Source organism: Sarcophilus harrisii, chromosome 1 (genome assembly GCF_902635505.1).
Source record: "Sarcophilus harrisii chromosome 1, mSarHar1.11, whole genome shotgun sequence".
NCBI classification, from domain to species: domain Eukaryota; kingdom Metazoa; phylum Chordata; class Mammalia; order Dasyuromorphia; family Dasyuridae; genus Sarcophilus; species Sarcophilus harrisii.
The window spans coordinates 278190921-278207765 of NC_045426.1; the positions used below are offsets into that span (position 1 = coordinate 278190921).

The following is a 16845-nucleotide window of genomic DNA, read 5'->3' on the forward strand; positions in this document are numbered from 1 at the left end:
ATTAAGCAATTTCTAGGTCCAGTCATGTAGCCATTATGGTCAGTTTATCTCTCCATACTTCTGTTTTCACTACACTTACAAAGGCTAAATCTCATACATTGGGTTACCTCTTATAACCTACTTTGTTTCTGGCTAAAACTTTTATTTTCATACAGCTATCTGCCTGACATGTCCTTATTCTCTTTCCTACCCAGAGGCTCACTTCTAAAATGCTATGGGTTCAAGGTCTTCTCACCTTATCTTGAGGGCTAGTTTCTTCCAAAAACACCCGTGTTTTCCATGAGACATCTTCTTACTTAAACTCAGGACACAACTAGAAATTGTTCTTCCTTTAGATTATCTCAGTTGTGTGTTAGAAATCACAGAAACAGCAGTTCGATGAGTAATATCTATGTTGGTGCAGTGGTCAAATGATATTTTGTGGAGGAAGTGAGATTTAACTGGGTCTTAAAAGATGGATAGGATTTGGATCAGTGGAGGAAAAAAAAAGAGCATTCCTAGTGAGGGAAAGAACTGTAATGAAGATATAAAGGAGGAAATGCTAACAGGTTCTTAGAGACAGCTGGAAGACTACCTGTCCAGTAGGTAGGGTGGATATCAGAAAATGGAAGTAAAATGGGAGAAGTTTGAATAATAGATTTTGGAGGGCCTTGAAAGCTGCATAGAAGATTATAAATTTGATGGAGTAAGTAATATTCAGATTTTAATTTAAAAGCAATCAAAGGGGGAAAAGTTGATTTTCTTTTCTTTTGTACCTCAGTCATCTATAAATTTAGATACTAAAATGCTTTTGGAAGTACTAAAGTATATAATTGAACAGAATGTGGATCACAACATAGTATTTGCATTTTTTGTTGTTTGCTTGTTTTTTTTCTTTCTTTCTCATTTTTTCCCTTTTTGATCTGATTTTTCTTGTCTAGAATGATAAAAGTGGAAAATGTATAGAAGACTTACATATATTTAACATATATTGGATTCCTTGCTGTCTGGGGTAGGGGAGGGAGGGAGAAAAAGTTGGAATACAGGGTTTTGCAAGGGTTAATTTTAAAAACTATCTTTCTATGTATTTTGAAAATTAAAAGCTATTATTAAAAAAGCATTAAGTGAGTTAAATAAAAAAGAAGAGAAAATATTGAACTAACCAAAAGCAAGTTAAAAATTTGCTAGAAAATTATAACCTCATTTGTTGGAAGGTGGGGTTGTATGCAATAGTAACTTTTACTTGGGTTGATGCCTGAAACTAGAGGATGGAAACTAAATTAACTCTTTTATTTTCAACTAGGAGGGTTGCCTGTCCTGGTTATCCAGTCCTAGGTTATGGAGCCAGAGTAAATCGTGTAACCCACCATATGCTCTTTGGCTTATTAAGAAAAGAGTAACTTGGTGAGACCCACTACAACTGCTGTTCCAGGTGAGTTTTAAACATCAAATGTCTGAAATATCATGGATATGTGGTGAAAATTAACTATGTGGTGAACTTAGTGTCATTGTGTAAAATCCCTACGACTTAGTATCTAAAAGCCAGAGGGCTCCTACAAAATTATTCATCTATGTATTATATTAATCATCTTTTCAAAAAGCAAGTCAAGAAATAAATAATGAAAAGAATCGAGATGTATATATAATATCACTCAGCAAAAGTAGTCTAACCACACTGCACTGAAGAATCCTGATGGTGCTATTTGGAAAAGAAAAGGTTATGAGACTCAGCACAATGGCCCTATTAGCAAACTTGCCAGAATAATTTGTTAAGTAGCAACTTTGATAAAAGTTTTGCTATTTCCAGACCCTGCTAATCAATTCAGGGTTAGTATTCTTGTGGGCTAGCATTATGTTGTTTCCTAAGAGCATTGGCATTTGCTATATACCTTCCTATGCAACAAAGTGTTGGAGAGGATATGGGGACACACACACAGAAAGTTCTAGTAGAATTAATTTTAAAACTTTCACTTAGTGGATATTAGTTATTAGAGAGAATGGAAAAGCCTTATGTTTCGAATTCTTTAACAGTGATTGCTTAGAAGATATACCTTCAGTGAATAATATAATTCACCCAAGAAAATTTTAGAGCTACCAAACTAAAATTTTAGTAGTAAAATTGGTGTTTTTGTCAATTATAATGTAAGTTCTGTGTTAATTCATCTTTTACCAATACCTCAAATTCAATAGGTTCAAAACTGTTAATCAATCAGTAATCATTTGTTAAGTGCTTACTCTGTGCCAGGTACTATGCTAAATTCTGGGCATACAAAAAGAAACAACAACAAAAAAAAAGGTTCTGCTTTCAAGGAACTCATAATCTAATCACCATTCTGAAATTCTGCTTTTACTTTTTATCTCATGAATTTTGTCTATGATATCTTCTCTCACATTCATAATGTTTCCCATATCTTTGATGTTCATCTCTCTTTACTTCTTATAGCCAATCAGTCACCAAATCCTAGTGATTTTGCTTTGTAACATTTTTCACATTCTTTTTCCATTGTTGCACAGTTGCACAGTCCCTTCTCCCTTTTCCTGCCCCTCCCCATTATAATTTACTTACATTATTTTAATATCATGATAAGGTCATTTCTTAATTCCAGTTTAAGAATAATCTTAAAGCAGCTGATTGACATAGCAGTTAGAGCATGAAGTCAGGAAGAATTGAGTTAGAATCTGCCTCAGACATTAGCATGTGAACCTTGGTCAAGTCACTTAATCTCTCTCAACTTCAGTTTCCTTATTTGTAAAATGAGGGGGTTGAACTTGGTGTGCTTATATTATTGAGGATCTTTTTATACTCTTAATTATTGAAGACCCCAAAAAGCTGTTATTTATAGTAATTATACCTATAGATATATACCATATTAGAAATTTAAACTGATTATTAATTTATTGTAAAACAAAAATGAATCCATTACATGTTAACACAAATAACATTTTAATGAAAAATAACTATTTTCCAAGACAAAAAATTTAATGGAAAACATGGCATTGTTTCATATGTTTTTTGTAAACCCTAATAGAAGAAATTTGGATATTCATATCTGATTCTATGTTCAATCTTTTGCCATCCTGTTGTTTTGGTTAAAGTATATTAAAAAAAAAACCCAGCCTATATTACCTCATAGGTAATATAGTTGAAAAAAGAGTAGTATTTTAATTGGTAAATACATGTTAATAATGCTATAAAAATAGTTTTGATCATTTGGTCCCTTGAAAGGGTCTCAGGAATCCTCAAGGGTCCTTGGGACATACTTTGAGAATTGCTTGTCTGAAAAGTTCACAACTCTGCCTTGTATTCAAGACCTTCTTGTATTATCTTTTTTTTCTTTTATCGAAAAAAGAGAATAGAAAAAAAAGAAAAACAGAAAAGGAGAATAAAACAAAACAAAACAGAACAGAACATTTTCATGTGCCCAGCAGAATATTAGGGAGTATTCAAAATATTTAACAATAAATTTCCAGTTCAAGAAAGGATGTATAATAGTAGAAGACGTCATATTCATGAGTGTACTTTTTTTTTTTTGCTTCCTTGTAAGTTGTTCTTTTGCTCTCTGCTGCATAATTTTTTTTACTTTATTCTTTTTTTCCTCCTTTTATCCCCTCATCTCCCCCAAGTAGGCTATAGTTAAGCACATATATATATATATATATATATATAGAGAGAGAGAGAGAGAGAGAGAGATACAAATACATGTGCATACACAGATATACATATATATTCATACCCTCCCATAGACTCACTCACACATACATATATTTATACACACACATATACAGTAACATGCATATATATATCTACATACATACACACATATGCCTTTACTCACATGTAAACATGCATCTAAAACAATATTAATATGACTGATATATAATATAGATCTCTCTTGATTGAATTTTAAATTTGACTTGGTCTAAGATCAATGATTACTAGCTGCATTCTTTTTCTAATAAATTCTATTCCTGATCCTTGTTGTATTATCTATGTATATCTCTTTTTTCCTTTTTTCCTGCTTAACTTCTGCTTTAATTCTGTTCCTTAACTTGCCTTGCTATTACTTGACCTTCCTTCCCACCAATGGATCCTTACCTTATCTTTTTCTCTCACCCTTTGCTTTCTCCTCTGCCCATCCCTCTCCTTATCTCTCCCTCCTTATTTCTTTAAAGAGTTTGGTATATATGTAGTATTACCTATTTAATAACCCATTCTTGATGTAAGTAAGTTTTCAGAACTATGAGATCTTCTCCCTCCTCTAAAGCTTCTGTGTTTATTCTTCTTCTGCACCTCAATTGTATGATATAATAACTATTATAACCTTTTCCCAGGCAGTTTTACTTTTTTTTTTTTTTTTAAAGTCAGATCATACTAAGCTTTGCCCTAGTCTTTCTTTTGAGCTCATTTGCTCAATGTCAATCTTAAACATATCGTACACATTTCCATGTAAAAAATGTAATCTGCCCATCTTAAATTCTTTGAAACTGATCTTTGATTTTGGCTCATATATGTTAAATTTTCTATTGAATTCATGTTTGGTTGAAAGAAAGTCCCGAAAATTTGCAAGTTCATTGAATTTTTTTTATTCTCATTCAATAGTATGTATGATTTTGGGTGTATGATATTTTGGCCACAGGCCTAGTTCTTTTGATTGTTGGAATACATGATTCCAGGACCTGAAGTCTTTTATTGTGGATGCTGATAAATCCTATACAATTTTAATTGTAGCTTCAACATAGTCAAATTTTTTTCTTGTTTCTTGCAAAAATTTCTCTTTGATCTGGAGGTCTCAAAGTTTGGGAATAATATTCCATGTATTTCTCACAAAGGTCTATTTGAAGTGGCGATCAGTAGACATTTTCTGTTTTTACTTTCCACTTGTTCTGTCATTGCAGGACAATTTTTTGGATTAGTATGCATTAGTATGTCAAGGTTCTTTTTTTGGATACAGTGCCTTTTCAGGTACTCCAATTATTCTTACATTTTCTCTTCTTGATATGTTGTTTTTCTTATATGTTACATTCTGATCTGTTTTTTATTCTTTATATTCTATTTGTTATTTCTTGGTCTTTTATAAGCTTCAATGGCTTCCTCTTGCCCAATTCTAATTTTCAAAGTTATTTTCATTTTAAAGATTTTGTATCTCCTTTTCTGGTTGGTTAACTTTTTTTCCTATAATCATTTTGTTTTTCTTGGATGGTTATTTTTATTATTTATTTATTTAGTTTTTAGTTTTTCCTCAATGTCTCTCATTTTTTTTCCTTTTTTTTTATTTAATTATTTTTGCTGAGGCATTTGGGGTTAAGTGACTTGCCCAGGACCACACAGCTAGAAAGTGTTAAGTGTCTGAATCAAATTTGAACTCAGGTCCCCTGAGTTCAGGGCTGGTGCTCTATCCACTACATCATCTAGCTGCCCCTCTCATTTTATTTAAAAATTTTTTTTTAGTTCTTCTATAAATTCTCTCTGGGCAGGGAGCTATTTTAATGTTCCTCTTTGGAGTAGACTTCAAATGTTCTCTTCTGAAGATGAACACCAGTCATCTCTATCCCCATTGTAAGTTTCTATGGTTGGGTTCTTTCTTCTTTGCCAGTTTGTTTTTCTTTTTAAATGAGAAGTATTATTCTAAACATCTCTAATTATGGAATGGGGGGCGGTTGATACCTCTAACTTAACTTCAGCTCTCTTCTCTGACTTGGAACACCAAACCACAAAATTTACCCTCTGTGAAACTGGGAGGTGAAAGTTTCTGTGGTTTCTGTTAAGGTTCTAGTCAAAGCTAGCCCCAGTGATCCCCTCTTGGTGTTTTAACAGAACTAGCCAGGGGGTATTGCACTTCACAAGGGTTAATCTAAGCTTGGGGTTTTTCTTCTATCTGTGTTTGTCTTAGTGATAATGCATTATACACAATCCTATCCTTAACATATTTATAAAGTCCATGTATTATAGAATAGAGGTATCAGATTCAAACAGATTCCTGTCTCTGTATTGCAATAGAAAATCACAAATTAACATTATCTATGTTGTATTATATTTTTATTTAATTAAAACATTTCCCATTGACATTTTAATTTGGCTTGACACTTCTGTTATAGACTACAATGCTAGGTGCTGGGGGAGAGATTAATTTGTGCTTGAGAAGTAGTATTAGGATTATTTTTTTTAAGGAAATGCAAGATCAGAAAAGGAACTGATGAATGAGATTGATAAAAGGGTAGGTGCTGGGGGAGAGATTAATTTGTGCTTGAGAAATAGTATTAGGATTATTTTTTTAAGGAAATGCAAGATCAGAAAAGGAACTGATGAATGAGATTGATAAAAGGGCAGCTGGAGGTCTCCATTACCTCCTATATAAAGACCAGCCTTTTCTGTATAACTGAGTCCTTCAGCAATATGGGAAAGCCTTTGGATCAGTTCTTAGAATAATATTTTTAAAAATTCCATACTTGAAGGTATGCTCAATTTCAGTAAAAGTTTGATGAAAATTTTCCTATACATATTCACTGACCCCCTGAAAAATCTTTACATGGACTTCAAGAGTTTCATGAATGCTTAATTAAAAAGTTGCCTTGATTTTTACAATACTCTGCTGGTGTACCTGAGTGCTTCAAATTTCTCCTCACTATAGTACATTCACCATTCAGCCACCAAAGTAGTTTTCCTAAAATGCAGGTTCAATGCACATGCACACACACACACACACACACACACACACACACACACACACTCCATCCTTACTCAATAAATTGCAGAAGTTTCCTATTGCCTTCAGGAAAAAATACAAAATATTTTGTTTAGCTTTCAAAATGCTTCATATGCTAGCCCCCTCCTACTTATCTAGTCTTCTACCTTATTCCCCAATACATAATCATCAGTACAGTGATTGGCCTCCTGGCTGTTCCATGAACAAAATATTCCATCTCTAGCCTTAGCATTTTCTCTGTCTCTCTTGCCTGGAATGTTCTTCCTTCTCTGCTTTGACTGCTGGCCTCCCTGGATTCCTTTAAGTCCCAACTAAAACTTTACTTTCTGCAAGAAGCCTTCCTCAATCCCTTTAATTCCACTGCTTTCTCACTTTCTTAGATATCCTACATATAGCTTATTTTGTGTATATTTATTTGCATAACATCTCCCCCATTAAATTAGAAACTCCTTGAGTGCAGGGAGTGTGTTTTGCCTTTTTTTGTATTGCTTTTTGTGCTTAGCACAGGGCCTGCCACATAGGAAGTACTTAATAAATGCTTGTTTCCATCCCTTCCCCAAAAATTCATTTGTATTTATATTTATTATTTTTATATTGTCATTAGTACCATAAAATGTGGCAGAATTGCATGAATCTCCCAAGTTTATCTCAAAGCACAATTTATGTGTATGCTAATTTAGTGCCTAATGTGTTACAGGTATTCAGTAAACTAATTAATTAGTATTTTTACAAATTTGAATCTTGTTAAACATCCATTCAGTACTCATTTATTAAACATCTGCTGGGTGAACACTTCACTAGGCACTATGGAAAGAATGAAGCCTATGAAGTTTAATATGGATAAATGTTGAGTCTTATACTCAGGTTAACAAAACAATCCATTCAACATGAATCAATAAGTACAACATGGGGAACAAGTGATTTAGTTGGGGAAAAAAGATTTGGGAGTTTAATGGACTACTATTTCTATGAATTAGCAAAATAATATGGTGATTCGGGATGATAGAACTGGAAAATTTACCATGATGTGGTACGGCAAACCCAATTCAAAAATACTCAGAGATATCTCAAAGTGAAGAATCGAAGTTTTATTAGGATCTCACAAGAAATGGACACTCCACTCACTGGAGTTTTCCAGAGAAGGGAGCTCAACCCCCACAGAAGTCAAAGGCGATTATATAGTCACAAAATACAAGAATCCATGACACACACAGCCCCCCCCCCCCCCCCCCCCTTCCTTCCCCTCCTCCCCTTATCTGGTTAATTCTCATTATCTTGCTTAGTGCTTGGAAGTAGCACACATTTGGTAAATTCTAGTCAGGCCCATATGGTTGACCTAAATTTCATGGTGGTCAGTTTTACAAGGTTTACAACTGTTTACTTGAGCTAGTATGAGCATTCTGTTTCATTTTCCCAAACCCATCAGACCTTCATAAACTAAATTTAGGTTATAGGTTCAATCTATATAATAATTAATAATTAGGTTAATAATTTTATGAGAAACCACACAATCCTTCACAATTGAAAAGAGTGGGAGCAGTTATTATTCTGAGAAGTCCTCAGTTTCCCATTATATTCACTATCTAATAACTATTTCTATTGTATTTTTAGTTTAGAAATAATAATAGCTAGCACTTATATAGTGCTTTTTTTTATTATAGCTTTTTATTTACAAGTTATATGCATGGGTTAATTTACAGCATTGACAATTGCCAAACCTTTTGTTCCAATTTTCCCCTCCTTCTTCCCATCCCCTCCCCAAGATGGCAGGTTGACCAATACATGTTAAATATGTTAAAGTATAAATTAAATACAATAGTAGTATATATATATATATAGTGCTTTAAAGTTTGTATCATTTGGTCTTCATGATTGTCACAAAGTTTAGAACATCTTTTATGAATATTTCTTATCATTCTGGATTTAATTCAACTTCAACAAAATCATAAATTTATCAATGTTTACCAATATTACCCTTTACTCTTGCCTTATGATTGACCCATTTCTTTCTCAGATCATACATATGCTCAATACACTAATTGTATAATCCTCTTACACTACTTGTTGAGTATAGATGGTCACTGAAAATATGATGCAATCTGAAATACTTGTGCAAACTATAATTCCTTCCACTTTTCTTCATTTCAACTGCAAATTAAATTCCATGGAGATTGTGGCATTCCCAGATTAGAATCATAGAATTTTAGATGGAAAGGGAACTCAGAAACCATCTCGCCCAAACTCTACTTGAAAGAAATTTGTACAATAACACAGTTGAAGATTGTTCATCTGGTTTTTGCTTCATTGAAGGAGAGTGTATCAATTTCTAAAGTAGCCCTTTCCACTTTTGAACAACTCTAATTCCTAAACTTTTCCTGATGTTAAATCTAAATTTGATTCTTAACAATTTCCTGGTTTTTTCCTCTTTGACCAAAGAAGTTTTTTGCTCTTGGTTCTACTATCTTTGACCAAATAAATTAAGTTTAAACTCTCATATAACAGATGAATCTGACTAGCTATCACATTCCCCATAGGATATCTTTTCCTCTTTAACCTATCTTCATATAACATGAATTTAAGTTCCTTCACCATTCTATGTCCTTTGTCATGTTCTTCAGCTTTATCAGTATCTTTATTAAATTATTGTGTCCAGAAGTGAACATAGTACTCCAGATGTAGTCTGATGAGGGCAGAATAGAAAGATCATTTAAGCTGCCAAGTGATCCAATGTATAAAACACTGGGGAGACCTGACTTCAAACACTAACTTTATGACTCTGAGTTTTCTTGACTGTAAAATGGGATAAGAATATTATCTACCTCCCAGATTTATTAGGAGGATTAAATGAGATAATATTTATAAAGTATTTTATCATAGTGCTTAGCAAAAAATAGCTACTTATTGAATGCTTATTTCCTTCCTTATTCCTGAAAGTTATTCTTCTCAGGACAAACAATGATCAAAGTTTTTTAAACCACCATGTTCTAATGCTGTCTTCATTGAGCTTACAAACCATTAAAACCCCCAGAATTTTATTTTTCTTTCAGATAAACCATTCCTTACCTATCCTGTGCTTGCAAAACAGATTACTTTGAAAATCTGAGTGTAAGACCTTACATTTATTTGTATTGAATTTCATCATACTAGCTTTAGGCCAGTGCTATGGCCTGTCAAGATCATTTTGTAAACCCTGTGTTAGGTATCTTTTCCAGCTCTGTTATTTGAAAATTGGGTGAGAATGCTATCTATGCCTTTATCCAAGTCACTGATGAAATTTTTAAACAACACAGGACAAGGCATATATCTCCCTGGGGGATGCTACTGGAATTTTCTTTCCTTTCAAATTGTCATGGAACAATTAAAGTTTCCTTTTTGAGTCTGTCCATTCAGCCAGTTAGTTCCAAATCTACCTAGCTATATTACCAATTAGTCCCCATTTCAATCTTCTTTACAAAAACCACAGCTAGTCTGTCCTTGCATAATAAAAATATAGTCAGTCCATCACTTGTTCTATACTCAAAGCTTTGCCAATTTGTACTCTTCTGGCATAGTTTTTAAGAATTCAAGGTCACTTTTTTTTACCGGGATGGGATATCCTAGGACAATTTTGGTGGGAAGTTTATACTTAGTATTTAATCTAAGTTTATTTACTTTGCCACAGCTAGATGGCACATTGAACATGAGTCTTGGACTTGGATTCAGGAAAATCCGAGTTCCCATCTTTTCTCAAACATTTACTTGCTGTGTTACCTTGTATAAGTCACTTAATCACATTCAGCCTCATTCTGTTTATCTGAAAAGAGGACAAATGATGACACTAATCTCCCAGGATTGATGTGAAAATCAAGTAAGATAACTCTAAAGTGCTTTGCAAACTTTAAAGTACTGCATAAATACTAGCTATAATTGTAAGTAATGATAAACTAGCCAAAAAAGTGATATAATCCAACATGATTAGAAGAGAAATTTGTTTATTTGCAGGTGGCAAGGTTAGTATAGTGTTCCTGGGGAACAGTGAGATAGTATGTAACTTCAAATATAAACTGCTCATAACCTTTGGCCCAGTAATTCAACTTTTGGGATGTAGCTAAAAGAAGTAACCATAAAGAAAAAATTCTATCATTTGTGCAAAAATATTCATAGCACCACTATTTATGATGGGAAAATATTGGAAACTACTCAAATGCTCAGTGATTGTGAAATGAGATCATGAAATGACTAAACAAGCTAACACAATGGAATATTAAATAGCTATTTTAAAACACAATATGTGGACTGTGTTGAGATACAGGAACATTTGCTAATTAATGTTCAGCGAAAAAATCAGAAATGTTCTTTGATAAGATACAAACAATATTCCAATTCTGTGTATCGATACAGTTGTGTTGGGAAATATTAAAAAAACATTTTGTATTGTTGTTTGTCCATTTTTGAAAAGGATCAATGACATTATGATATAGGGATCTGAGCACAGTATGTTCAAATGTGGCTGATTTGTAAAGACAGAAATAGTTTAGAAATGAATGACCATTGGTAGTATAGTGCAGAAGAGAGAATGCTTTCTTTGAAGTCAGAGGACCTGTGTTGAAATCTTGTTTTTACATCTAATATCAGTATAATTTCTCAGTGCCTCAGTTTCTTCTTCAATAGCAAAATTCATGGGTTGAAAAAATTTTAAGTCTCCAACTCTCAACTTGTGATTTTAAAATTTCTTTCTTCCTGTAAAGATTGTTTTGAGGTTTGTGCCCATGATTTCATTATGTAGGTGATTTCATTATGTAGGTAATTTCCTTGATAGAGTGTTAAGCCTACAGTCAGGAAGACTATGAGTTCAAATTCAACCTTAGAAACTTACTAGCTGTGTGACTTGAGCAAGTTACTTGACCCTGTTTGCCTCAATTTCCTCATTTGTAAAGTGAGCTAGAAAAGGAGTGGCAAACCACTTCAGTATTTTTGCCAAGAAAACACCAAATGGGGTCACAAAGAATTGCTCATAATTGAAATGAGTGAACAATAATTTATATATAGTTGTAGTTGAGTGCTCTGGAGCATTGAGATGTTAAGAAATTTACTACTGATGGTCATACAGCCAGCCTGTCAGAGGCAGCACTTGAAGCTAAATTTTCCTATGTCTGGTTCTCAGGCCCTCTGCTCATGATGTGACCCTGACTCTTGCAGTGTCATTTATGTTGATAATCTCTAAAAACTGAAAGAAGAGGGGAAACATTACCAGACTGAAGCCATCACTTAGTGCTATGCCTTTAGTCCGTGGATCTTGTCCCTGAGGATTATAGCATAGGGAACTTAAAAATAGCAGTAAATCATCACAAAATAGAATTTTTTATTATATTCAGTATTTAAGAGACCCTTAACAATCCAAAAAGAGAGAACTTTTAGGAGTCCCCATACTTGATGAATCCATCCTCAAATCTATATAATATAATAATTTTGAGAGAGAAAAAAAAAAACAAAAGGAAGAAGGACCTATGAAAGAAATCTGAAGACTAGAAATCTCATCTGTTTTTTTTTTTTCAGCAAGTAACTGGACCCCATCTTATCACAAGCAATATTGTGATATTGTGATCAATAGGAATCAAAAGATGAATTTACAAAGTTTGTGTTTCTGAAATAATGTTTCTTTGACATCAAAACTTGATATAAGTAAAAGAGATGGTCTCAAAGGTCCTTACCAGCTCTCAAATTCTATTTATCTAAGATCCAAATGTTAGCTAGGTGTCTTTCTCAAACAAATATAAAATCAAACTTGAACTTTTATTGAAGATATTATTAGATATTTCCTAAGGAACAGTCATCTTTACTACTCAGCTTTGCATGATGTGATCAGAAAAAAGAAAAGAATGATGAGGGAATGTGGTACATTGGAAATTGTTTAATTGTATTTGACTCCATGTGACCTCATTTGGTTTTAATTTTAAAAAAAATACAGATGAGAGAGGGAAGACATAAGAATATAGACCACTCATGTATACTTATTGTGTATCTAATTTATATTTTAATATATTTAACATCTACTGGTCATCCTGCCATCTGGGGGAGGGGGTGGGGGGGGTAAGAGGTGAAAAATTGGAACAAGAGGTTTGGCAATTGTTAATGCTGAGTTCTTTCAAGATGTTCTGCTTTTGCTGATATTTATCAATCAATCAATATGATATTTATCAAAACATTAACCCACTTTAGCTCAGTTTCTCTGATTTGTCAAGAATAATTGTACAATGATTTAATTTTGTTTTCCCTTTTCCTGATTTTTCTCTTCTTAAAAATTTCATTTTTACTGTTATCGTTTGTTTTATCTTTATTCCTGGATATATCCATTCACTATTCAATAATATTATGTAATAAGGTGTTGTTCAATCAATTAACAAGTGCTTGTTAAGAGCCTACTATATCCCAGATACAAAGAGTAGAACACTCCTTTTTCCTAATGGGTTTGCATTCTTTTTTTCCCCCCTGAGGCAAGTGGGATTAAGTGACTTCCCCAGGGTCACACAGCTAGGAAGTGTTAAGTGTCTGAGGCTAGATTGGAACTCAGGTCCTCCTGACTTCAGGGCTGGTACTCTACCCACTGTACCACCTAGCTGCCCCGGTTTGCATTCTAACGGAAAAGATAAGCCACATATAAAATTTTCAGTATAAATATAAAGTTAATAAGTACAAATATGAAAGAGGAGGGAAAACAGTTCAAGTATTTAGTAAAACCAACCAACATATCATCTAAGTCTGATAGTAGATGCACTATTCTATACTCATGGTATTTTATCTCTGGGGGGGAGGGGAAAGCAAACAGGTATGATTCCTCAACTCTTTAAGGATAAAATTTGGTCATTATTATTTGAGACCATTCTTGATGTTGTTCAGTTGTTTCAATTATGTCTAACTCTTCATGACCCTATTTGTAGTTTTGTTAGTAAAGCTTCGGGAGGGGTTTGCTATTTTACATTTTACAGATGAGGAAACTGAAGTAATGTTTAACTCTGTAGTTAAATGACTTGTTTATAGTCACATGATTAATTGCAAACTTAACTGTGTCTGAAGCCAGATTTGAATTCAGGTCTTACTGACTTCAGGCTCAGGAATCTATATATTACCACCTAGCTACCCCTCTAGACTTTTACATTTTGTTTTTCGTTCTTTCCATTCACATTATCATAATCATTTCATATTGTTTTGCTGAATCTGTTTACTTCATTTTGTATCAACTCCTCATCTTCCCAAAGTGATCTCAATTCTTTGTATCTGTTTATTATTTCTTATAGCAGAGTAATAGTCAATTATAATCCTATACCATAGTTTGTTTAACTATGTCCATTTTATGGATATTTCTTTTATTTATGGTTTTATTTCTCTATAAAAAAGTCCTATAATGATTTTTTAAAATGTACATTGGCCATTTTGTATGTGACTTTCTTGGGTTAAAAATCTAGAAGTGGGATTACTTAGTCAAAGAGTATAGCTATTTTAGTCAGTTTTTTTAGTAGCATAATTCCAAATTGCTTTCTAGAAAAGAAAGACTGATTCTTAGCTCCACCAACCATGCATAAGTTTTTCTCTCTTTCAAGAGATTTAGAGAAATGTTAGATTAAAATCCTGTGGAACATGGAACAGGAGATGCATAAAAAATACAGGTGTGAATGTATTGCAATCTACATTATTGTAAAGGATACTCATAATGATAAGATAATTTATTAGGCAAAGCAATTAGTCTTGTAAGGATCTTTTTGACTGACTTATATGGAGTTTTTCTTTAGTATTGTGTGGTTAAACCATCCTAGATTTTTAAGCTTTTGTTTTATATTTTGCAATTAACTAACATTTATTTCATCCCCTACTTCTTACCCTCACTTGAAAAAAGAAAGAAAGCAAAACTTGTATAAGAAATATTTATAATCATGTTTAAAAATATGTTTCATTCTGCCTGTTGCCTTACTATGAAGGGGAGATATCCTGCTTCATCAGTAGTCCTCTGGAATCATGATTGTATAATGTGCTGATCAGAATTCTTGAATTTCTCAAAGTTGTTTATTTTGTTTGTTTTTCGATGTTGCTGTTATTCCATTAATTGTCCTTTTGGTCCTATTCACTTCACTTTGTTTCATACACATAAAGTCTTCCCAAATTTCTCTTGATCATTTCTCATGGCAATAATATCCATGACAAATAATTTGTTTAGCCCTTTCCCACTTGCTTGGCACCCTCTTAGTTTCCAGTTTTTTGCCACTACAAAAAGATGGCTTTTGTATTTATCTATCCTTTCGTCCTGTCTTTGATCTCTTTGGAGCATAATCCTAGTAGTTATCTCTGGATCAAAGAGAATGCACAGTTTAGTGACTTTGAGGGCACAGCTCCAAATTGTTTTCCAGAGTAGCTAGATGAATGCACAGTTCAATATCCTGTATATTAATGGACCTTTTTTCTGTAGCCTCTCCAATATTTATCATTTTTACCCATCTGATGGATATACATAAAATAACCTCGAAGTTAATTTATTGGAAATTCTACAATTATTAGTGATTTGGAGCATTTTATACATTTATTAATAACTGATTATCAGTTGTTCTTATTCTTGTAAATTTGCATCAATTCCCAAGATGTGAAGGAGAATGCGCAGAGATACAATTTGTCATTGCAATCTAATAACATTCTCTGGAATATTTTCTTTTTGTTCTTTTAAATTGTGTTTTCTTTTGTTTTCCATTTCCTACATATATATTGGGCAAATATATAAGCTATAAATAAAGCAGTAAGAGAAGATGGGTGATCTTTTTTATTTCTCTCTTTATTAAAGTTGTATATGATCTATGTGAAAAGAAAACCATTAACTGACTGTATTACCTACATAGCCTTTTATTAATATGTAACCATTGAGAAAAGAAAAAAAAAGAATTCATAAGTGTATTCTAGTAAAATTGAATCTCTAACAATTAAAAATGGTTATCAGCATTGCTGTGTTGTTTCTAAATTTCATTCAAAACCAAATATTTTGGGAACATTTATTATGTTCAAGACCCTATGGAGGTTATACAAAAATGGATGCATTCTTGCATTCTGATATTTAAAGTAAAAGGGGAGGCAAGGCATATATACAAATAATTACTATATAGCATGGAATTTAACAATTGCCCTAAGAGTGATACAAATCAAATCAAGTTTTAGGGGATTTCAGAGGAAAAATTACTTCCTCCTGAAGAGGATCAGGAAAGCTTCGTGGAAGAAGTAGCATGAACTGGAACTCTCATTAAAATGAAAACCAATTTCTTTTTAAGAATGGAAACCATAGGGCAGCTAGATGGTGCAGTGGATAGAGCACCAGCCCTGAGGTCAGGAAGACTTAAGTTCAAATCTGGCCTCAGACACTTAACACTTCCTAGCTGTGTGAATTGTCCAGAGTTATCATGACTAAATATTTTTCTTGACATTTCTGGAATTTTCTCCAAATATTTTACTTTTTGGCACATGCTTTTTAGTCTTCTCCATTCTTACTCCCAAGGAAGGTAAGGAGAGAACTGTATCCAAATACAGATAGAGAAATATCTTTCCAAAAAGACATCCATTAAATTTATTGAATCAGAATGTACAGGATCTACTAAAGTCATAGAATTTTAGAACTGGAAAGGACTTAAAAATTTTTCTAGTCTGGCCCCCATTTTATATATAAAGCAGTAGTGGCTGGAACAGGCTACTTGATTTTCCAAAGTCAAAACAATTGTTAGTAACATAGCTAAGACCAGAATCCAGTTCTTCTGAATTTTAGTTGTGTTCTTCCGACCACACTAGATTTATTAATCATTAGGGATTTCTCAGTCAGTAGCTTTCTTTATCATCACTATCAGCAAAAACAGTCTGTCACTACAAGGAAATAGTCAAATCATATAGAACCAAGTCAAATAAGGGGACATGTAAAAAGAAATTTTATTTAGAACACCAGATAAAGGTAATAAATAAAGACAGGGAACACAGATATTTCTCAGTGTATGGAAAAGAAATCTGAAATATACCACTATATTCTGGTATATTACTATAGACTATTATATGCCAAATAATATTACTATATACTTTGTATACAAAATCCTAATTTCCTATTAACTTTTACTATAAATTTAGAGATGGGTTTCAAAGGAAAAGCAAATGATCCAACACACATACA

At 33.0% G+C, this 16845-nt stretch overlaps 1 protein-coding gene across 2 annotated transcripts in view; it reads left to right on the forward strand.

Annotated features, from left to right (window-relative positions):
- KIAA1958 (KIAA1958 ortholog) overlaps positions 1-16845 on the forward strand; it is a 219045-nt gene that overhangs the window by 74859 nt on the left and 127341 nt on the right. For both annotated transcript variants that reach the window (XM_031942980.1, XM_031942977.1), the window contains exon 2: positions 1283-1411. The gene's annotated coding sequence lies outside the window, so the exon portion shown is untranslated. The remainder of the gene's footprint in view (positions 1-1282; positions 1412-16845) is intronic.